Source organism: Monomorium pharaonis, chromosome 2 (assembly GCF_013373865.1).
Source record: "Monomorium pharaonis isolate MP-MQ-018 chromosome 2, ASM1337386v2, whole genome shotgun sequence".
Lineage (NCBI taxonomy): Eukaryota > Metazoa > Arthropoda > Insecta > Hymenoptera > Formicidae > Monomorium > Monomorium pharaonis.
The window spans coordinates 14,584,705-14,609,557 of NC_050468.1; the positions used below are offsets into that span (position 1 = coordinate 14,584,705).

Below are 24,853 nucleotides of genomic sequence, written 5' to 3' on the forward strand. Positions count from 1 at the left end.
TCCCGTAAGATTTCAATATAACATTGATGGACCATTTATCATGACGATCATCGTTCATTCGATCCCTCATCTTCGATGTGATTGACGATTTCTTCTAAATGTTCCTTGTATTCGTATCGTATCACGCGAACAAAATTTCAAGTGACGTTAAAACTTGAAGCATTTGGTTTTATATTAAATTTTGTTTTCATAATAACAACAAGGTTGCTTTGTCGTCGCGGCGTTGCCACCAGCATTTCAGGTTACTTTTGGAATTTCGCCACGAAGTATTCGAAGGTAATTTCACCATCTTGACTTCTTCCTCGTCTTACCTCTTAGAACTATCAAAAGTTACTCGATGTCAAGTGGAAGCTTCGAGGGAGCTTTCTTCCCTATCTCTTCACTTCCGAGTTTTGCGAAGGGCGATATCGCGTCGCTAGATAAGGAGATGGCAAGAAGACGGGGAAACGGAAGAACGAAAAGTAGTGGAACAAGAAGTAAAACGGGGAAGAATGGCACGTAGAATTTCAGATGAAGTCGGAGGGACTCGGGTGTGCGCGCGTGCACGCGGCTGCGATCGTGAGTTATTACGGAATAGTTTGTGAATTATGATTGAACAACTACGTGTTATTTGAAATTTTACGATGTAGAATGATAAATTGATAAATCTGTACGATAAACACAATCACGCCAGCAGAGTTTTATGAAGGAGATACGCGTAGTGATGTTCAAAAGCATAAACGTTTGAAGTTTTATTAGAGTTTTTATAATTATATTATGGAAATCTTTAGCGTAGTTATATACATTTGCTGTTTGGATGTGGCTGTGAATGAGTAAATACGACGAAAGGGCGGAACGTGCACGGAGTTGCACTACTGACCGACTGACCCAGATGCTCCTCTGCATTAAGGGAAGAATATCAGAATCTGCTTTAAAGTCATATTCATAAGGATTCTTAATTAACTCGGACAAACCTTGCAAAGAAAAATACAGCAGAAAATCCTTCACGCTACAGGTGTTATGTAAAGTTGTAGTTAATTCTTATAGCGTGTAATTCTCTCTAATTACGAACTTTACTCTTTCAGTTTTATAATTTGACAAATTATAGTTTATTAATCATTATTTATGTTACGTATTATTTACATTAGTAACTTCAGCGATTATTACGATTTGGTTTCAAAATTCTAAATGTTATGGAAAATATACGATACTGTTATTATTATATCATACACTGTAATATGGATATTGCTTTCTCAACAATAATATGTATGTACGTGCGAACTGATTTAATAATTTATTATTATATTATGTACTAAAATATTCCATGCCAAAATGAATTGGAAATGAAATTACCACAAATGTCCGTACTAAAATTAATTTGAAGCGCTCTGTGGAATGACATTTCTTCCAAGAGAAAAGTGTTAAGAAATTACGAGCATCAATATAATATTTATTTTAGTGAAGAAAAGTGAAGGAAAATGAACATTCAGTTTCTGGAATGAAAATCTACGTGATGACTTTCGTTCAGCGGGAGGAGGGGGCGAGAGAGTGCGGGGGTGACATAGGACAGCAAGGAAAGGTGTAACCGCGAGAAAGGAAGAGCGAGTGGAAGGGAAAAGCCGACTATTAGATACTAGCTGCCGCAAAACTTACGAAAGGGAACTTATGAAAGTGGGATCGGGTTCGAACGCTATAGTGAGACATACCGGCACAGCACCTCGAGCTGCTCCTCCCTTCCTGCTGCTGCTCCACCCTCCTCAAGCCGTCTGTGTCTTTTGTTCCTTTTTCGCGGCACAGGGTGAAGGAGAGAACAAACGGCCAAGTAGGATATACGAAACATATTAGACTCTACGGCACGTCCGCGAATTGGCCGGCAAGTTTCTTGCTTCTTTTTTTTCGTTTCTCTCCTTCAGCACGGCGCGCGGCGACATTAACTCGTATCCTTCTTTCGTTCTGCCCTTCGGAGACAGGGAGGGCGTAGAGCGAATTGTCGCGAAAGCGAGGCGGGCGTGGCCGGGGCGCGTCGAGTCTCCTCGCGAAATTGAGCCATCGAAAAAGTTTAGAAATCGTGCTTTGAATTCTCCTTCTTCTGGACGTCCGGTCTCTTTTTCACGGCTGACCATATGGTATTAATTTACAGGATGCAGCGACGTAGGGAGAATAATTCGTTCGATCGTTAACGTCTTCGGATTGTTTTCTCCCCTAGGTCTTTCTGTTTTTCCACAGTTTATTTTTCCATTTTCTCTGTTGCCGTGGGAATATGCCGCATTTATTCGAGAACGACGCGGATAATGAGGCATGAGGTTGACTGGCGCGACCTGGAATATCTTGAATCGTTGACGACGGTTCGCGATACCGGGGATTGAAACTATTCGCCATCGTAGTCAGGCAAAAGGCACGCGAGTGACAATCCTATTAGCGAGTAGGCAGCCGGCAAAATAGCTTTCGAGATAATAAAACGTTCGCTGGTATGGCTTTTGCGGCCGATGTTTCCGAGATTCAATTGCTATCACCCCCATTCGAACATGGAAATTACAAACTACTTTATATTATCTCTAAACATTTCTTATAAGCATCTCTTTTGACTCAATATTATAATACTACTGGTGCAGATTTTACATGGTTGGCTAAAATTGCATTGGGACGATTTAACGATATTAAATCTAATACTCGATCTTAAAAGTTACAAGTATATTTACATCCATTTAAAACATAATGAAAAAATGGTACACGTGAAAAAGATGTTGTATTAATAAGAATAATCAACAGCAATCTATAATTTAAAAAATTTTCTTAATTTAATAATACACAAGATTAATAAAACAAATAACATTTTATTAGAACAAGAGCCCGATGTATATTTATTTTATTAATATTATTGATTTGACAAGATTATTTTTAGTTAGCTGCTATAGTACAACATTACTTTTTTTCCATATATAATAAATTGTAATTTTACGCAGAAGTGACTGTATATTAATAATAACGGTATGAGATTTGCGATTATTTTCGCGAATAATGTCCGTTCGGACATTTATTTAGGTTTAACAAAAGGTACATAATCTATAAATTCTTCATTCAATTGCAAATCGCGTGCGTGACATGCAGAAAATAGAGACGCAAAGGTTGATAAATTCAATTCCATTGAAAAATGTTTATCATACAGCAATCAAGGCGCTTTTGACAATTATTACGACAATAATTACGTGAATTTCGACGTACCTATGGGGATTGTCGAATAAAAAGGAATTCGCTACGCATCGGTATCCTTTTCCTTCCTCTGTCTCCCTCCCTTTCTCTCATTCTGTTTCTCTTTCCGGGGGGGCCGCAATAAAATCTAAAAATATATACCTTTCGAAATAAAATAAAATGGTAAACGTAGCGTGAAACGGCTTGTCCGTTATATAGCGTCGCTGCGCAACGGCAGCAGTACCTGGCAGTAGTGCCACAGTGCGATGGAGCGGCCACATCTCTCCTCCTCTCTTTCGTCCTTCGCGAAATACATTTTCCGCATTACGCTCGAGCATTCTCCTTTGCCGTTTCTCCTGGCGCACGGTCGAATGTGCGCTTCCGTTCCGCTCCGCGTGTTCCCCGCATTGTCCTTTTGCGTTTTACGCCGCCGATTCCTCTTCCGCGCCGCTATTGAATTTTCATACGTTCGCGCGATTTATAACACCGGTCAAGACCGACGCGATTCTTCGTCACCTTTTCGACGACTAGATTTTGAAATCGCTATGATAAAACGCACACCCGGAAAATCGGACGAACAGATGAGTTATTTTACGTTTGTTCGTACGCTCGATTGGGAATTCATCCAATGCACATTGAGGATATATTTTCTTCGGAACTAAAGCAAAATGATTGGAAATGTAAAGACCAGAACTGGGAATATAAAACACGAGATGTAAGTTTGAAGAATGTGTTCCAATAATATTTTTGATTATCTTTACGTTAACAATTTCAACATTTCAGAAGTTTATCATTTATTTGGAAAAGGTTCATTTTTATTTAGGTCATCTTTTTTTACATTATTTTTCCATTATCTTTCTTTCCTGAATTATATATCCTGTTTGCGATATTATAGTTCTTTATTTATTTTCATTAGCTTCTCTCTCTCTCTCTTTCTCTGTTTTTGAAAGGAGATGAAATCTCATTTAATGAACATCTCTTCTTATATTTGCGCACAGGTCATCATCTCGTAGTTTTTTATTTCCCTCTGCGGAATCTATCTCACGTAGTTCTTTTTTCTTTTTACCTCTTTCTTTTTTCTACATTCTTATCTCTTTTCTTCCTTCCTTTCGTTTCCGTTCCATGAATGAACACATCCTCTCGTGTAGATTCGAGCTTTTCGTTTTCCCTCATTCACGTTCGTTGCCGCACATATTCCTCTTTCCCTCCCTCTCTCTCTCTCTCTCCCTCACTTTTGCTCACATTTTCACACTCTCTTACTCGTTTTTTAATCTCTTTCTGTTTTTTTTTCCATTCTACTTGACGCCACTTTTGCCCTCGTGCACCGCGCTTAGTGACTTCTCCTTTTCTTCTTGCCGTTTCCCCTTCGTGCCGTACGGCAGAATCTTCGTTCTCTTTTATTTCCGTCGCCTTCATTTTTCCTTCTCGTTCGACGCTCTTACGCCGCTCTTTGTCCATTCTGCGTCGTTCGCGCCGTCACTTCCTTTATTGTATTTGTTCCCCGGTGTCCTCCCTGTAGCGGCCGCGACTCCGATACCTCCCCAGGTTTTCCACGCACGTAAACGCGCGTTCTCTTATTTTTCTCGGCTCCCTTTCTCTCGCGTTCGCTAGTCGCGTCCGGGTGTCGCGCGCTCGCGCTCGTACGATCTGCCACCCGCTACGTGACATTTTCCCTCCTTTCCTTTTCGGTATGTACGCTCGGTATCCGATACGTGATCCGTTCCACCTTGTCTTGATATTGTCCTTTTCTGCCGCGTAAAGTGCATTCTTCGGGCGTCTCTCGTTTTCGCACCGTTTTTCCTTTCCTATCGCGTTTACTCCTCGCGCTTCCTCTCCTCCTCGTTTTCTTCCCTTTCTCCTCAAATTCCTGGCACTTCGTTACTGCGCCGATGGGAGATCCTCGAAAATACGATACGCTCGATTCCCTCCCATTACCCGCGTTAATTCGGGTACGCAGCTAGAGAGCGGAGAACCGCAAGATCGTCGAGCCCGGCAAACGGCTATGGCTGTTGCTCGTTGGAGCGCGAATCCCCAGTCAAACAATATTCAACTAAATTTCTGTAAATTCGTCGTTCTGACCGAAATGGGTGGATTGTTGCTATGGGAATTCAAGGTGTTATGTGATAGTCTTAACGGAGCCTGAAATCAGAAGACATCTTCTATGCGGGAAGTCTCTGTACACTATATTATTCATATAATTTGCGGTCTGTTTCATTTTTTATTGTTATAGGTGATGGTACAACTTATGAGTCATTTAAAATTAAAATGATTTTTATTAATTTGTGTAAGCTTGAACAAATTTGCAAGAAGTTGTTAACGTCAGCAGTAAATATAATTTTAAAGAAAAATTATTATATATTTTTGATCGTAAGCGATCGTAAATTTAATAAATTATTTAAAAACTTTCAATTCTTAATTATGGGTCAGTATAATTAAACGTTTGTTAACGTATATGCATTTTTACTTTATGTTGTTACATATTTAGTGTTTTAAATACAATCTATTAAGAATATTATAATTTCATGAAATTTAAAAAGTAATCAAAGAACTTATTAGAAAAGTTATTAATGATAACTTTCCATTTTTTTCTAAATATCAACAATGATTGAGAAATTGATTTTATATTGCAATAATTACGAATAATTAAAGAATGTAGAAAAATTTTGCAATTTTATTAATAAGATGTATGTCTGTATTTGTCTCAATTTGCAATTTGATCCATAATTACAATCTTATATCTACTTTTTACTTTACAACTGCGATATGTACATGTGTTTAGGCAGGTTCCATTCAATTTATTTTTATGCGATTAAAGATGGTCACTTGAATTTTATTTCAACGATTTGTAGCTTTTAACAGCTGGGATATTTGATCGTAAAAATGTTTAACATTACGTATTAACTTATAAATTCCTCTTAAGTCGCGAAAAAAGCAAAACGAAAAGGAGGAGAAAAATAGCGTTCAGAAACTTCACTCGTACGTTGCCGGAGATAAAATAAGAACAAGTGCACGGTAATCGACACGGATGAGGGCCGGGGTCGTGAATTATTGCGCTCGGATCGATTCGAGGATTTTCGAGTGAGAGGGATGCGAGCTGAGGCGAGAGAAAAAAAGGACGGAGTAAAATGGTGAGGATGGCGGAAGCTGGTAGGTGAGGAGGAATCCGCTCGGCCGCTAACGGACCGGGAAACAAGACTGCAGGCCTTAACTTTCGTTACAGCACGCCGGTGGGAATTTATTATTCCGCGTACGGAAGGGGCGGCTCTTGCGTAACCCACGTCCACTTTAATGTAATTACCGCCTCGTGCCGTACCAGGTCTGAAGGGGTCGGAAAGACAGGCGGGTGGGAGGGAGGGAGGGAGGAAGAACGAAGATCCACCGGAGGATCTTCTTTGTGTGCCTTCGTTTCTTTGTTCTCGCGGGGATTTTTCCACGATGCCGCGCCAACGTCGCGCGAGCGCACTTTGACCTCACCTTATCGTAGCCGGGTCGTGCGAGAAATCTACGCCCTTCGTCGACATGATGGTAATTAAATTTAAATAAGGGACTGACGAAAGAGAGATAAAAAGTCGACTTGATGAAGAGTGGAGAAACGACGCGCAGAGTTGGAATAGCCGATGTGGATAAGCTGCAAAGGAACAGATTGAAGTGGCGACGTGGACGGGGAAGAGATTTGAAAAATGCCGGGGGCGACCGTCGCTGCTCGCATTCTTGCTTCGTCTCTCGTTTTCACAGGAATCGAGAAAACACGGAAAAGAACGAAAGAGAGGGCAAAGTTCCTTGAGGCTTTCCGCCGTAGATTTTTGATTTTTTTGTTTACTTCATCTATTGATTTTTGCCGTTTTGGCTATTGACGGTGACTGCGACCGGGAAGTTTCATCGCTTGGAATGCGTCGCAATTTAAATGAAGAGCGCGTCTCGGCGGAAAGACTCGCAAGACGAAGTCGAAAACGGAGTTACGAATGGTTCATCCGTAAAGACATCTCGGGGGAATTAGGACGCTGATGCGGAGTGACGGAAGAAAGAGATTATCCCCAGTCAACTTGCCGGAATCCTGTTCCATTTAACGTAATTACTACTTAGCCGTGAGGTAAAGAATAGGAGGGAAGGAGTCGTGACTTTTTTGCGTTCTGCGGAATCTCTTCATCGAGAATTTTGTCCGCGCTGCTTGTACGTCAAGCTGTAATACTCCGCGGAGCTGCCGTGAGAATCGTAGCGGAGTTAAGTAAATAACGAAGAAAGCTCGAATTAAAGGAGGGAAGTCGAGTTCGAGCAGTTGCTTAAGGATAGCGAAGCGTGGCGCGGCGCCGAGCATGGGAAGACTGCCGGATGGAGCTAGCCGGAGGCTTTCGAGCTTTCGTGTAAAACGGAATTCTAATTGCACGGGATCGGATAGATCGAGTTTAGTTTCGAGCACGTCTGCTTTAACGCGATTAGCCTCGCGCGCGGGAAAGTGGAAGGGGTGGAAAAAAAAAGGGAAGGGCGAAAGGGCGAGTTTCGTTGCTCTTCTTTGATCCCTACGTTTGTTTCGCCACCTTGTTTCGCGTCCCTTTGTCGACTTCCGTCTCGAACGAGGGGATGTCGCATGCCTGACCGTTACGCTCGTGCGGTCAGGCGGAAGTCCAAACACGATTTATAATGCGTGATTCTTTAGGTACAGCAGTTGTTGCTTTTTTTTTTATGGAGTCCTTTATAAATAATTGCAGAAACGGACACACGAAAAGTAAGACTGAAGTGCTTTAGTATTCTTAGTTTCAAATTTTATTAATAGTTTTTGTACGGTACACGTGTAGCATATTTAAATTATTGTTTTATGTATGATTTAGCTTTATTATGGAGGTCTATGATTTTGTGATTTTGTTACAACTTATACACATGACCGAGACCAACTTTGATTTAGAATTCATAAAAAAAACTTGAGATTTTCCGTCGAGAAGAGAACTTACATTCTAGAACGGTCACAGATTCTGCCTTCTTAGTGCCGAACAATTACTCAGTTTCACCATATTCGAAACGAACTCTTTACCAGTGTAAACTCAGTCCGAACCAACAGTAAGATTTACGTGATTACAAGGTGCGCGGATAATTGACGACTCAACCATTTCTTCGCCAAGTAACTTTGCCCTAAGTAAAGGACCAAGCTCCGCCTCCTACTCGTCGCTCCTTCATCCGTAAATTTGTTTCACCACGTTGGCCAGCCTCCTCCCGCCTCCCGTCTCTCTCTCTCTCTGGTCAAACTTGAGATCAGAAAGAAGGAAATGTTGCGCGAGAGGTTCGGTCGCTCCGCCGACCAAGCAGGGAATTCAAATAAGAATCCGATGGAAAACGTGGGCGTTTTAAGGGAATAAGACGAGTTCGTGGAACGAGTCCACGAGCGGAGAGAAGGACCCGTAGATAGGAGCGGCGAAGAGAAATTGGTAGGGTGGTGCTGGATGATGGGAGCAAAAAGTCGTCGGAGTCTACTGGCGACGATGACGACGACGACGACGATGTCGTCGTCGTCGCCACTGTCGCCGCCGTCGTTGCTGCTGGCTTGCCGGTGACTGCATTGCGCCGTCACGTCCCACGAGACTTTGGGGGGTCCGTTCCAAGATGGTTCATTAGTTGTCGCAATGCAGGACCTTTCCTTCCTCTCGCTTTCTCTCTCCCTCTCCCTCTCCTTCCCCTCCCTCCCTCAATATCTATATCTATCTTTCTTCTGCTTATCTCTTGGTCTTTTTTCTTCTCTCGAGCCTCGACGCTCGGTTTTCTCTCCAGTTGGATCCGTCGGCGGGCCGCGCCGCCTTCTCTTCCGGCTCTGCAGAACGTCGCGTACCCCGAAATACCGACGACCCGACGGTCGAGACCTCGAAACTCCGGGAATAGCAACGAAGAAGGATATTTTGCTCAGTCAAGCGTGTCCGAGGATTTCCACGAAATCCCTGTTTCGGGATGCATCGAGCTCCTTTCTCCGGGGCAGAGCCTCCACCCTCTTCTTCGCCTTCTGTTCATCCCATCGCGTCCTCCGACCTTCCTCCTCTCCCCCCTGCCGTTCCTGCCGGGGCGATGTGTCCCTGTTTGTTCGACTGTGTAAGCTACAAAAGCGCTATACGCACCTTCTTGTGCGGCTCCGAGGGATTACGAATTGCCGCAGCGTTGCAGTCGTTCCTCTCGCGAGCCCGATATCGAAACAATTCCGTGTGCCAAGTCGCGCGGAAGTACACTCAAAGACTCTATGATCGGGCCGAGATTCGATTCGCCTTCCTGTCACCTACGATGAGCGTTCCCGGCGGCATTGCGGCAAACAATATCTCGCGAACATTTCGCGAGCCTGGAAGCCTCTTCGGACCATTCGTTCGCGTCGATACGATCCGATTTCTCCGGGCTGTACTTCGAGTTTGAGAATTCTTTAAGGAAGTTTCGCTTTTCCAGACGCTGTTTGTTTCCTCGACGTCTCGTGTGTCGCGTCTGAAAGTTCCGGGCTGTACCTGATAAGTGGGCGAGGAAAAATGTCATTCATTTACGGTCGATCAGGTGAACGGCAGTTTTGACAAACTTCATTTTTCTTATAAAATTTTTATTACAAGATTTCCTACAGATTAGATTTTGCGCGTCAAAAATGTTTACAATGTCGCGTATTACGTAATAATTTCTATCATTGCATTGTGTTAAATATAGTTGAATAGTAGTTACGGTGCTCTTTATTTTTTATCAGCGCGATGTAAAATACGTGAGATAAATATCATGACGTACAAGGATTCCCGTATTAAAAGTGCGGAAAGAACTACATTTGATATAAATACAATAATTTGTGCAAACATTTCGACATGTACAATATTTGTGCTTTTTTTCATATTGAACGACATTCGTTCTATGAATATCATTTGATCACGAAATGAGATTGATTAACTAGTAATCTAATGTAAGGCAATATATATATTTTTTTAACTTATAATTGAGAGAGATATCTTGAAATAAAAAAAAAATAAAATCACGTTATAATATAATTATAATTCATATTATAATATAATTTTTTATAATAAAATGTATTACATTTATCAAGAAAATACGAAATAAGTACTTTTAACTAAATATGTAGAATTATGTTTACTCGTTTCTACATTGAAAAAAAATTCGGCAATAGCTATTAAATGTTGAGTGAAATAGTGCCAATTAAATATTTGGTTAATATATAATGAAAAATAATTTTACTTTTTTAAATATTTAAGTGTAGCCAAATTTATAGGAATATTTACTAATCATTTAGGAAAGCAAAATTAATTTTACTCTTTTAAATATTTAATAAGTATTAATAATATTACTTTTTTAAATATTTAGTATTGTCACATTTGGTTATTATTTTAAATTAAATATTAAATATTTAGAGAAGCAAAATCATTTTTTATTATTTCAACTAAATATTTGACATTATTTTACTCAAGATTTGTAGCTATCATCAAACTTTTTTTTTAGCGAATATGTTGCTTGCTTTCATAAAAACTCGTTTGGTCGGTAGTTCCTCGCGCTTCGATGCCCGCCCGCTCGAATTTACGATGAAAGGAGCATCGGCTGTAGAGAAGTTATACTCGCATTTGATTAATACTTTCCTAAGTAAATGCGGGATAGCGATTGGTTTTCGCTCGGGGGAGAGAACCGAGTCCTATCGCGTATTCCGTGCCGCACAGCCCAATCTCTCCCTCTCGTTTCGTCGCGATGTACAGACGGCGCCCGCACGCGTCGGCTAATAATAATATTAAAGTTCGAGTGTGCTCTTGGAAGCGCGCGGGCGCGGCGGCGAGAAATCTGTGCAAACACGTAACTGGCTGCCGCGTTACGTACGCCAAGTAAATCAAACAGACGATGGAAACGTGATAAGTCCGTTTCTCTTTCGCGCGACACGACGCGACGGATTCCCGGCGCGACTCGATCTCGGATTCAAACCGACCTTAATCAAAACCCAAACGCCGTCCCGAGACTCGGAAAGATTTCCCAACTTCGTTTCTCCTCGCTCTCCATTATCGTCCGAGTGAGAGAGAGACGAGAGCGAAAGGGAAAGATCCATACCCCGTTCGCTTCCATTTCAGAGATTTCTAGGTCTCCCCCCGCGTTTAAATCTCGAATAAAGTCGCATCTCTTATCCTCTCATTGCCGTAAATCGATTATGGAAAAAAAATAAGCTTTTTGACTTTCGGTATATCTTTATATATTTGAAAATTACAGAATGTAGGTGAAGTTAAGCGAAGTGAAATGTTTGTTTCGTCCGTTCCGGCAGTCGGCCATTTGTTGACTTCGTCTGTATTTTATATCCACCTTCACGTCCACACATTTGCTTTTCTCGTTTCACTTTTGCCTCGTTTTCTTCTTAACTTGATGTGCTTCGTTGAACAGACACGTCGTGCATTCGAGTCTCGTCCTGCATCGAAGTACCTCGCAAAGGGGTCCTACTTAAAACTGACTCACGTGAATCTCTCATGCACTCTCTTCGGTGCACTCTCCTCCGTATTTTCCGTTGATCCTCCGTGCACTCCGTGTCTCGTCCCTTTCCCTTGTAATGAATCTTGCATTTGCCTCTTTCGCTCCAGCTATCCTTCCATTCGTGAATTTTCGGTTCTTCTCTCTTTTTTTTTTCCACCCACATAAACGTCACGTCTTCATCTTACTTCGTGGAGTTACTCCCAGCTTTTTGCTGCCCCTCGCATTCTCGTCTCTTCTTATTTCTTACCCTCGCCCAGCGTCTCCCTATCCGGCGAGTCGCAGTCGAGTTAAACCGAGCGCAACAACCGGTCCTGCAGACGAAAAAGAGATTTCGTCGTTGTCCTTCTCGTCCCTTCCGTCTCTTTCTCTATCCGTGTTCTATCTTTCTCTCTCATCGCTATAGCACGATTGTGCGTGGTTCTGCGAAGGAACAACGTCGCCGCCAAGCCGGGCCAGAGCTCCTTTCTTAATCTTTCCTGGGACAATCGTCTCGGCGTGATAATTTAATCCGGGAGTTACGGAATTAAAAGTTTCCCGCTGAGCGACGCACGACCGAAGACACTGTCGTCCTGCTTTCTCCCGACATTTTCTTTCTCATTCTCCAAACTAGTGTCCGATGTTCTCCGCCCTCTCGTTTTTTTCTTTTCTCTCTCTCTCCTTCTCTTTCTCTTCTCGCCTTCATCCTTATTTTCTATCCTTTTCATTATCCACGCATTCTCATTTTCCATTACTGTCCTGACGGTCCTTTTTCGCGAACGCAACACGAACGAAAAGTATCTCGCGACGCGCGACCAGACTTCAGACTTAATTAATAAATTTGTCTCGCTTTGCCTAAATATTAGAATTGCTAATTTCCGTAAACAGCACGCTTCGTTGCAGCAGTTACTTACCTCTCTCTCCCGGTTTCTTTGAAGACGTCTCTTCCTTTAACTTTTGCCTTCCCTTATTTGAGTCTTCTTTCGTGTTGCATTTTCCGCTGTAAGTTTTGACCGTTGTACTCTCAATACGCCATAAAGAGCAGCACGATTGAAAGAGAACTTTATGAGAAATGACGCTCTAATTGTTGAAAAGTTCTTTTCTTAGAAAGTTTTCATTTTTTCTCTGCCATATAATATTGGTCTTAAATATTCTTCAGCAAATTTTTGAATGAAAAGCACGGATTACATATTCATAAAATAATAGATAACTGAATTAATAATACGCTTGTATTGTTCAAAAATTAAATTAACATATATACGCTACATTAAATTTTTATAATAAATTTTATAATGAATTTGTGTGTAAAGAAAGAAAACTTTTTTGTAAAAATATTTTTGTGAAAAATTATTGCGTCAATTTTTGCTTTTTAAAATGTTACACATTATAATATATAATTATATTTTAAACGAGATTTTTTTGATGAAATACAAACGTGAAATTAAATAAGAAAATTAATCTTCCTACTATTTAATACATAACATTAAATATCTTCATAACTAATTCCTGAAAATTTTATTAAGAAAAAAAAATCTCTAAAAATTAAAAAAAATTTATTATCGGCAATTAATATATTAGGATACATTTTGTAATATTAATGTATCTTGCGAATGTTTTAGACTAACATTTTTTAATTTTGTTGTAATTTTTATAAAAGTACTGAAGAGTTAAAGAAATAGGTTAAAGTTAAACATGCTGCAAGTTTATTCATCAATTTATATTCAAAGTTATGAGTTAAAATTACGTCAGTATATTGTGATTTATACTGCATACTGGATCGTACATATGCAATTTGACGAAGCTATTAACTGTAATTCAGGAAATCGTCGGATAATGTTCTAATCAAGAGTATTCCGCGTCAGCACCGGCGGGATTTCTCGTCCAACGTCTCGTCCCGCGTCCTTGTCCGCGTTTAAACGAAGGCCGGCGCGATTAATCAAGCGACTAGAATTTCTAGTATACCAGCGCGATCTCTGCGCATAATTTCTTCCTCGGTGGTTGGTAACGCCGCATAAACATTTTCCAACCTCTCGGCTCCTCGAAAAGAAGGGAGCACTAATTACGCACCGCCGACATCCGCCTCCGTCGACGACTCCCGGATTATTAATATTTACGACAATTCGCGGTGTTTTCCCCCCCTCCTCCCCGGCCGGCACCTAACTGCGCGATATACCAGAAACTCGACGACTCTCATTTTTCCGACTATTTACTGCTGGCTGTTGGCTCGTTTTCGAGGCAGGTCGCATGCGCGCGCGCTCGAGAGAGAGAGAGAGAGAGAAAGCAATTATTAAAATAAAAAAGTATGATAAATAAGAACGTGAGCGCGGAGCGAGGAAGGGGATTATTAAAATAACAAATGCGTTGCACGAAAGCGGACGAGCTAGCCGCGTTTTTATCCGTTTGCTGGCATTTGTGCTGTTTTTTGCGCTTTAGCTGAAAATATTTTCCGCGACACGCGCGCGAGAAAGTCCCTTTTCCGGGAGAAAAAAAAAACATCAAAGCGCGCTATATTCTCAATTACGGACGGCGATAAAGGAAAGGTTTCTTCCTCTCTTCCGTCCAAGTTTATTTCGATCGCCTGTGGAAGATAAATCTCGAAGAGATAATTATATTTCTAATATCCAACAGCATTAAGTTTTTAGCTTGCAGATGGCTGTGAGATGAGATCATCAGCTTCCGTAGACTCGCTGTGCTAATTAATAAGCTACATCGTCTCTCTAATCAGATGTATTTTCTGATTAGTGTCACGACGGTCTTACTGGCGTTGCCGTTTGTGTAAACATGAATTTAATTTGAACGCGTCGAGGTCGCGTAGCTCGTACAACGTGCTAATTATCGCAAAAGAAAACTGGAATGACACATTTAATTTATTGACCTCAAACGGATCGCTAATCATGTCGCGCGATAGTAATTTCATCTTAATTACTCGCGAAAGCGCGCTCGTTTGACATTTGTAAATTAGATCGAACGACCTTTTCGCATATCGTCATTTCACTCGCGACACTGTCTCGCGATTCTTTTTATTTCCATTGTTAGTCGAGCGGAGGATCGATCGTCGTCGTCGTCGTCGTTTCGATGGATTTAAACGTGTTCGACATTTAACTTCGCATCCCGTGGGGGAAAGGGGGGCGTTCCAAAAAATAATCCTGTTGTCGCGAGTAGGAAAGAGAAATATGCCGACAAGTAAACGTTCATTTGGATTAATATCGTTACACGTAACTGTTTGTCCTGTCAGGCGTAAACTCACTTCACCATGTTTACCAGCGCGAAATAAAATACGATTTGCCCGGCGGCAATTTATTTCTCTCACGGACTGGGTACAAAATGGGTGGCCCTCTGCGTGGAGATTCGTCGGACTTTCCGGAATGTGTCTTCCGCTGAGGAAAATGACTTTTTACTTACGTGCTCCTGGCGACGAGCGGTAAGGCGGAAGAAAAGCTAGGACTTAGGTTGATTGCCTTGTTCCGCCATCTCTCTTACATTCTTATATTTATATAATTGTACCCTCTGAATAACGGGAATGTTTTGAATAATTGTATTCGAGGTAAAATGGAAGCGTAATTTGTGAGCGTAATTAATGACTGGCTGTTCACAACGCTGTTAAAGCTACAATTTTAAAATTAATTACATTAAATATCTCCTACGGCCGGGTGTATCTCGTACATTAACTTTATGTTACAACAAGATGATTTTAAACTAATTATAAAATAATTTTTTAATGATTATATTCACTGCACATTGCTGCGTGTAACAGTGTTTCGAACAGCATTGCAATAATTAAATAAAATATAAAGTTCGTTTTTTATCCTGAAAATAATTTGTAAGACATTGACTGTGCATTTGACGAATAAATTAATTGTTTTTATATAAATGTTATTTTTTAGGAAATGGTACAAACTGTCAGTATACTATTACATAACAATAATAATTAATTAAAACTATCGATGATGTGATTGTATTGTTATAGGTATTTTTGTAGATAGTTTATTTAAATATATTATATATAAATATTTTTTTTTAAGTAAAGGGGAAAAATAAATTGATCAATTTAATGACACACATTTATATATTGCAATAAAAATAAAATCTCGGAAAAAATATGTTTATATTTGATAAAAGAATTACGAACCGTTTATTTTTATTGACTGCGTTTTGTGTTATGCCGAATTCGGCTAGCACACTGACAGACTATTGGACTTGAGACAAAATAAAGATCCGTGTCGTTACCTTGAAATAACGTGGAATTCTCGTGTGTTTCGTTTCTTTGGGAGCAGTCACCGGGTACAACTCTATTTGGAACGCGTTCAAACGTTGATGGAGGATGCCAGTCGAAAGTACACGTTACAGTTAGATCACGCCGGGGCACAGAAAACCCGACGCGGAGATAATACACACGTATGTACTATCAGTCCACGTGCGTCTTCAGAAATATATAATCTACCTAGCCGCGGAGGTGTAGGAGGGAATGGGGAAAAACCGACGTCAGGGGGAGGAACGAGATGTACCTGATCGTTGTTACTGCTTGTCGGGATATCGTGGTGAGCGGCGCGTGCACGTAACCGGCCGATCAGAGGCGCGTTGCGCTCGCGTGCGAGCCATAAAGGGAGCGCAAAATTTCACGTGACTCACCGAACCTACCTACCTACCTACCTACCTGCCTGCCTGCCGGTCGGCCGACCCGACCCGACGCATGACTCACGCTCGCAATTTGCCAATTAACGAACTTGCCGTAATCAGATAGTGTCGCCTGACCCTGATCGTGCGCTTATGTTAACTGTGCCGTCGTCCGCCGAGCGCGATGTTGCTAAGTGCAGCTTTGCTTCACTTACCCCACTCTCTTTCGCCAGGTTTCCCCGCCCTTCCTCGTCTACTTTCCTGCTGTCACCCTTTCTCGGAAGTAATATCAATAAACTGCTACGTTGGCTCGTGCGAGACGCACAGGCGTGCTAACCGCTCGTCCCGTGAAACTTACTTGTCTTATTTTGATTATTGAGTGTGAAATTGCTTTAAGAATATGTTTACAAAAAAAATTATCTTACTGAAAATACTTTAAAGTATTTTTAAGGTATTAAGTACTCTAGAGCATTCATTAAGATTATTTTTTTTTTATCTCGATTCTTTTGTTCTTCTATTTTTACGATTTCCTTTTGGCATTCCTTCTCTCGCTTCTTTAATCTTCTTCGAGTTAATAAATACGCCTTCTTGGCCTGCGAACCCGAGGCACAAGCAACCGCGTAACCGCCGTTGCATTTTATCCCGATACCTCTTCCTCTCTAATTAATAAACCCACCGAGCTGACGCGTAGTTTCTTGCAACCTTGGGTCACTAGCCCCTCGGCACAAATGTATTTTTTATAATTAACAAACCCGTAAAGTTAATACCGCAACCTCAGTCGACGTTAGCGTTTATCTTTCCTTTCGTAATTGCTGGCATTCCCGTGTTTTTATATTTATATGTATTTCTACGTTTTCACGACAAATTGTCTCGGACTAAAATACGTTTTTAAAATAAAGAACGGAAGAGATGGGGGTCAGAGAGTGAGAAGATAAACGAGCGAGTTTCTTTATTTATTGTTCTTGCTTCGCTTATCCTTCTGGCATGGATAATCGGCTCATGAATTTTAATCGCGTACAAGTCTCGTGAACATCGCTGGGCTACTGGACACTGTTTCTAATTGATCATTAAACACGTGGCTGTTGTTCAATAAACTGATTAAATTATCCCAATTTAAGTTGACAAAAATGTCAAAAAATTTGTGATAATAACATTTATTATACAAGAGCAAGAGTATCGTCATGAAACATGGAATCAAATACTGTCATATCCTTTATTAAATCTCATTGTATTTTTATATTAGACAAAAGACATATGTAATGATATTGCAAGAAGATGAATAATTGTTATGCAGTCATTAATAATCCAAAAAAATCCGAATGACATGTCCACTCAATGTTTTTATTTATTTCTAAAAAATTTCCGCATACGAAATAAAATCCTTTCAAAATAAGCATATGTTGCAGTCCCTGCAAAGTAAATTGAAATATTTTTATTTGTTATCAACAATTAAATGATTTTAGAAAATAATGGCTTAAGGTATTATTGTATAAGTATCTTGAGCATTCTCTCTCTCTCTCTCTCTCTCTCTCTCTTTCTCTCTCAAGCTCCTCATCTCTCCCGGTCTCTACCCGTCTCTCTCGGTCTCTCCCCGTTTCTCCCGGTCTCTCCCGCTCTCTTCTCGTTTCTTCCGGTCTCTCCCCGTCTCTGCTGTCTCTCCCGGTCTCTCCCCGTCTCTCCCTGTCTCTCCCCGTCTCTCCCCGTCTCTCCCGATCTCTCTCCATCTCTCCCCGTCTCTCCCGGTCTCTCCCGGTCTCTCCCCGTCTCTCCTGGTCTCTCCCCGTCTCTCCCCATCTTTTCCGGTCATTACAGATATTGCCTAATTGTTTTGAACGAATATTGTAATATCTTCTCCAACTTGATATCCGCTCATGTATTATCCGAACATTTTCTTGTGTAATGCGTCGCTTACCAATAACGAGATCTTTTTCATTTGCGACGTCTAGACGATCTAGTCCACATGTAAATCTCTGATCCTACTGGCAAACATTCGGTTGTACTTGACAGTCAGCGTAATGTACCGTCGAATTCGCTATCGCTAAATCTCTCGCATGCCATGAATCAACAACGTCGACAGCAACGATCAACGAGCCGACAAGTGTAACGTTTGGGAGGATTATCGTTCATCATGCGTTGCCTCTCTGTCTGTACTATCTACGTTAATAGTGCCGCATAACTTAGTTACTGTCGCGGATCTTCTGTCATTTGTTGAAAGAAACAAGAAGATTGTCAGAAGCTTATTGGCAATTAAACAGCGTGTTTGTTACATTTTTCAGTTAAACTTGCGTAATAAATTACGATTATTAATTTATTGAAAGATATTGTTTTATGAAATATTTTTAAGTTTAACCAATCTTTTATTTGGCCAATCAAAAATTTGAATTCTTAAATAGGATTTGAACGATAATAAAATAATAAACTGCATTCATGTTTACGTTTATAAAATCAGTTTAATATGAAAAAAAAAACTTATTTTGGTGTAACGTTGTTTTATACATGTATAGTGCAAATCAGAAAACATTAATTACATATATTTATTTGATTCACAAGATGAGACAGCAAGATTATGAAACTTTATGTAAGAATTGATTCATTAGCGAAAGTATAATTGCGCGATGACTCGTCATACATTGATCTTTCTCAGATTTACAAGCTACTGATTTGTATCTTTCTCTTTTGTGTTCTAAGCATGATTACAGCCGCGCTTAAATGCGCCATGAAGCACAACGAAGCAGTATTTATATTTTTTTGCCGGTTTTATAATCTTTGTCATCGATTAAGGGAACACATAAAAAAGTAATTAAAACCGGCGAGAGTAATGTTGTATTATTATTACAATACGGGGTTTCATAATCCCACGATAAATGCCTATTCCACATAATCTGCCGGCTGTATTTCCGCAGCAATTTGAATACAAAGAACCGAGATAACCCGGCTCTGGTTCCCATTGTCGAGGATATATATGTAACCGCCGGACCGCACTGTGATACATGCGCGTGTATCTATGATGGTCTCAAATTAGTTGTCGGCTGGAAAAATTTGAATAGGGCGGCCAAATTTTGCCGGTCGCGTTATGAGTCCGTTGTTTATCGGATCTTCGAAAGAAACTTATCGTAGCGTCCTAACTCACGTGTGAGCATATGTAAATAATTAACGTACTTTAATTTTTGAGATAAATCTGAAAAGTTAAGAATTTTAATCACGTTGATCTCTTTTTGATCATTGTCGAAAAATTTATTACAGAAATAATTTTCATTATCTGATACATTATAATTGTTTACATTCTGAAATGCATAATTAAAATGAACTAAATTTATGAATTATTTAAAAAAACATAAATAATGTATTAATTAAATTTAAGAACGCAAGTAGATAAAGGAGACGTTGTTGTTAGACATTCTCTTCAGAATTAAAAGTGAGAGGGATAATAGAGATATCATCGAAACATTATCTTTTATTCCTGGTATTGCGAACAAGTGCAAGTCGGCGGGAATGGAAGTAGCAAGTATTATAACTAATGAATAATAGGTTATACAGTAAATTAAAGGCTACGAATAATAGCGTGAATTAATGATTAGTTCCCTTCCGTCGGGTATCTATAACTGAGCGCCAGTGATGAACAAACGTATCGCACCGATGTTAATTATGTAATGTGCGTATGACAGGTATCATTATAGCGTGATGTGTACGCTGTAATAACCACCTTCGTAAAAAAAAATATATAGCAACTAGGAACGTTGTGGCGATGTATTTTCACGGGTTCGTAACAGGAAGGGAAGAAAAAGAGAGTGTAATGCGAAAATAGACTGGGTGGATTCCGTCAATTTGCATTCTACGGAAATCCGCGAGTAAATGTTATCTAACTCTTGACTGCGTGGTTTAGCATATATACATACAATTCTTTGAGCGTCTGTATAACATTTAGCAAACGTGCCATGTTCTGAAATGCGGTTATTATATACTTTTATTAATATACATAATTATATTTTTAAAGATACTTCTAAATGTGTTTTATAAATTTTACGTATTAAAATCTTTTTTTGTATTTATGTTATAAAATTTTATGTAATTAAAAAAAAAGATTTGAATTTAATAGACAAGAATCTGTAACTTTTGCATGTAAGAATCAACTTTTTACGAAGTTATCGTTATACATATGTTATCAATGCTTATTTGGTGATGTTATATTTATGCGAATGTTTTTTTCTGTTACAGGTAAGCAAGTGTATTCATACATTTTTCCTAAGGAGCCAATTCCCTTGAAAGCCGAAGATTGATAGTGACTGGACAAAAAGTAAGTTAATCACTCTTGAAATTTTCGCGTGACATATAACTCGCTTAATCACGCTCTTCCGCAAGAATTAAATTCTTTATTCTTTTCATAACAGCGTTATATATCATTCATAGGATTGTTGAGCAAGCGTATTAGTAATCGTTAGAAAAACCGACAAAAGCCGTGCAAGTTTAACGGTCATTAGTACACGCACACATTTGAATGAGAGACGTATTTATTTTTTTTTTAACTGCCATATATTGCCGGCAACTCTTTATATCACTGTCGCCAATTTGCGGGTCGTTTTACTGCGTAAAATTACGTAACTAGGGATGCATCGCTCATTTCGAAATTGGTACGCGTTGCGCTTTATTACGCTAGGGACATAATTGGTTTCATTTATTCATGACGGGACGGGTCGGTTTTTGGTGACCGACACGGATATTCGGTTAAAACCGCGAAAGTAATCCACGTAACCGTCGGCAGGCGTTACGGCACGTCGAACGCGGAGAACGTTTCACGCCCATGTAGGTTCGTACCTAACGTCGCATCGGGTAAATACATAAGCCGGGGATGCGCCGGTGTGTAATAGAGTTTCGCGTGCTTTGTTAAGCGCGAGAGCTTAGGCAGAGGCTTTTCCTGAACGAACGGTCGAGGAGAGGGGAAGGGAGAGAAGGAGGGCGGCGAGATGCTGATAATGGTGGTGGTGTATTGGTGTGCGGGGTAGACGGCGCACGGGAAAGTTACGCGAACAGGTAACTTTTGATCTGAAAAGTGGTGGCAGGTTGGCAGGAGGATAGCCGTGGACTTGAATGGCGAAGTGCCTCGAGGGCTGTTAGATGCATTTTTCATGTCTCGGCCCAAGATATACACCTAGGCACAAGTGGCAAGCGCCCTTCCCCCCCCCCCCCCTCCCAAAACTCTCCTCTTCTCTCCTCTCCTCTCCACCGTCTGCCTCGCACTCACGCACGCGACGTCGTCGTCGCCCTCCCCATGTCCGCTCCTTGGCGGATAACGCTAGTCACTGGCAGACCCCCTTTCCTTTCTCCGTATCGCAGCTCGCTAAAAGTCGCCGGGTGATATGGAGCGTGTATTCAAACGATGTAATTTCTTCTCCTTGTCTGCCTACCCCTTCCGTTCGCCCTCCTCCCGGTATCTCCCTCGCCGCGGGCGCATTATGCTCGTTTCTTTCTCGGAGCTTCTTCTTCGGCTTTAAACTGTTTCTGGCTTAGGCCAGGCCGATCGTTTCGGGATCGTCCGGGATTTTCGTTCTGAACTCCCGTCCCGTCGTGGAATTTATTATCCCCGATAACTTTTCTCGCATGCGAAGTCGCGAGGATCGCCGGCTGCCGGCCGACCGACCAACGATGCGAACGAGACCGAGGGGTAGAAGCGGGATCGAGGATAGCACTTTCAAGTTTCGGACGCGTGACACGAATCGGACTTCTCTATCGCGTGCATGTGTGCAGCATAAGATATTGAGTAGGTCGCTCCTAATGCTTATCTTCGATTCAGTGGCACACGTCGTACTCGGACTGGATACAAACAGCTTTCCCTGTCTTTGTAAGTTTAGACGAAAACTACGTTTCCGGCTTTATCGCTTCGCCGTGTATCATGTACGTGATATGCCAAGTTTATCGAGCTCTCTTTGATAAAGTTAAAGACGGTCTCTTTTTAACAACGTTAAACCTAAAATATTCTTGCTTGTGACTATTTCTTAATTTTTCACTCGTGTGAAATATTTTATCAATTAAATTTCACGCCAAAGCCCTTTAACTTGTAACATCACGCATCGTGTATGTCACACAGCGTGATGAATTGTAATGAATGAAGAGTGAGCCACTTTACTTTTTATCGCGCGAGTTCATCGGGACGTCGTAAAATCATATCGGGCGTCGAGCCAGAGACCGACCGAAGTAAAAGAAGAGTTTTGTGAGGGGGCGAGTTCGAGTGCGGGGTTAAGAGTAGTGGTCGCGGATGTACCCTCGGGAATAGCTCAGACGGAGGGGTTTGAGGAGGGGAGGGCGTAGGGATAGGTTAAACGACTACAAACGAAGGTAGCCGTTAGGCGAACGAAGACGACGATGAGATCTGCTTGAGATTTCGGACGCGTGCAGCTCTCCTTAACCTCTGCCGCGTCCGCGTTTTTTAACACGGGATCTTTCTTTCCGTTTTCGTCGTTGTCCCCCTGTCCTCTTTGCGTCCCACCCTGCCTCGAGATGGCCGGGTTTCCTTCTCCCGGTCTTCTCGCACCGCTGATCTCTCTCGTCGAACAGTTCCACTGCGTACTTTGCTTGCAAATCAAATTGGACCGGGACTTTACCCACCCACACGGTGAGAATTTTTTGACTTTTGATCTTCGACCAACTTCTCGCGATCGATCAAGAAAACATCCAAGAGTCACAAGAAAATTCAGTTATCAGACGTCAGCTATTCACATTGACCTTACTTCTCTCTCTCTTTCTCTCTTTCTCTCTCTCTCTCTCTCTCTCCTCACTAGTCGTCTTTTGTGTACGTAAGTACTTTGGCAAGTACTTACATTCCTGCTCGAGTCCGAGACTTTGCCCGAAGACATCAGAGCTTCTTTGAAGACTTTAATTGCGATTTCAATCCCGAATTGTCATTGAAATTCTATGTCCCGTCCAAGATTTTTGGTCGCGTCCATCGTGTTAATTTTATTGCCTTAAATACAATTCAGAGCCTCTCAAAGGTGCTCCGTAGGTTAAATTAGTGATTAATTTGGTTGCCTTTGAATGTTTCCCAAATATTGGTCGTACGGCCAAACCACGTACAAGCCATGCACCTCACAGAAGCATAATTTGCAAATGGAGTAACGTTTCCCAACAAATTTACCAAAATGTAAACTTGTGAGTGTTTGAGTTATCTCAGTTACTATCTGTTATTATCTTTGTTGCTGTTTCTGTATATTATTCTATTTTCATATACCTCCAGAATGGTTAGAAAATTTTATTTATTTTCTAATTTTGTCTCCCTTGTAGTTACAATTTTCTCATTGTCAATACGATTTTTTTACTTGTTATCACTGATTATTCGTCTACAAATCTCATGCCTTTTGTCCGGATCGCGTCATTTATCGTCATGCGTCTCTCGTTGTGAATTAAATGGGGTCGTGGACGTAACAAACGACTCTTTCGACGTGCGATCATCTGCGATGGGCGAAATTTTGCCGGATGCTTTCTCAGAGGATTTGTCGAAGATGAAGAGATCTAACGTTGGCATTAAGACTCTAACTTCCTCCTGGATGTCTTTTCGGACACGTAGCACCGTTCGCCCGCTCGAGTCTGCCACGTCGTTTTTCTCTCACGAAACTTTCATCCGTCCTACTTTGTCCGCCCGCATTTCTCTCTCGCACGCACCAATAGGGACATATATGCGCCCAGTGCACCAGCTCGCCGTCCCGCCGATGATGAACACCAATGGCTGAGGAACAATGAAAGTTTTACCGAATGTTCGAGGATCGGGCATCCTCTCGTATGAATACTCACGAAGAAGTATAGCCAAGCGGAGAAGGAGAGAATCTTCCCCGGAAATTTACCCGAGGGATCTTCTGCTTCGCTAAAAATACGTTCTACGTTGCCGTTTCCTTTGCTATAATGTTAATCTGGCGTTCTTATCTCGCGATAATCCAGATTACGTTGAAAGAGAGGGCTGTGGAAAATTAAAATGGTCCGAGACAAGAAACAGGATGAATATATATAAAGTGAGAATCTTGTAAATTTTTATAAGAAATTATTTTATAAATTATTATAAATTTTATTATTAGTTTTTTAATTTGTATAATTTGTATTTACATATTATGTTAATTTATATTTATAAATTATATTTTACTTATAAATTGTTAAATTTATAAATGGAGTAACGCTTAGGACTAGTTTTATTAACATGAATCAATGCTAAACGTAAATTAACTGATTATCTTGATAAATTGTCTCCTTTTTCCGTAATGAATACTTCGTGCTTGTTGGAGAGCGCACTTCTAAAGTTTGATGCGAATCTCTTGAGTAGGCACCATTGTAAATCGGTTAAAAAGTATTCATGTGGAATAAGGAGAGCTCGAACAGGAGTTTGGAGACAGTTTGGCTATCGTTCTTGGTACAATTGCATGGGTAAAGAGCTCCGAGAGCTTTTCAGAATGACTCCCTCCATTTGCAGAAAAAAGTCTGGCGCGATCTCGGGGTTTAGATGTCGTGCAGCCTGATAAGAAGGCCATGATGGTGGACGGAGGATGGGCGAAGGTAGGCAAGGGAAATAGCAGCGGGGGGTAGCAGTCGAGGAGGGCAGGGAAGGGGGGGATGGTACGAGGCACCGGTCTCTATCTATGTTAATTACCGAGGCGAACGTAAATCA

General features: G+C 41.0%; 1 protein-coding gene across 7 annotated transcripts in view; it reads left to right on the forward strand.

The window, feature by feature from the left end:
* Positions 1-24,853, forward strand: part of LOC105834902 (polyglutamine-repeat protein pqn-41) — a 385,320-nt gene that overhangs the window by 252,552 nt on the left and 107,915 nt on the right. Inside the window, exon 1 of one of the 7 annotated variants that reach the window (XM_036283420.1) lies at positions 6,663-9,681. The exons of the other annotated variants lie outside the window; for them this stretch is intronic. The gene's annotated coding sequence lies outside the window, so the exon portion shown is untranslated. Of the gene's footprint in view, positions 1-6,662; positions 9,682-24,853 lie in introns of those variants that run through there. 7 annotated transcript variants of the gene reach the window in all.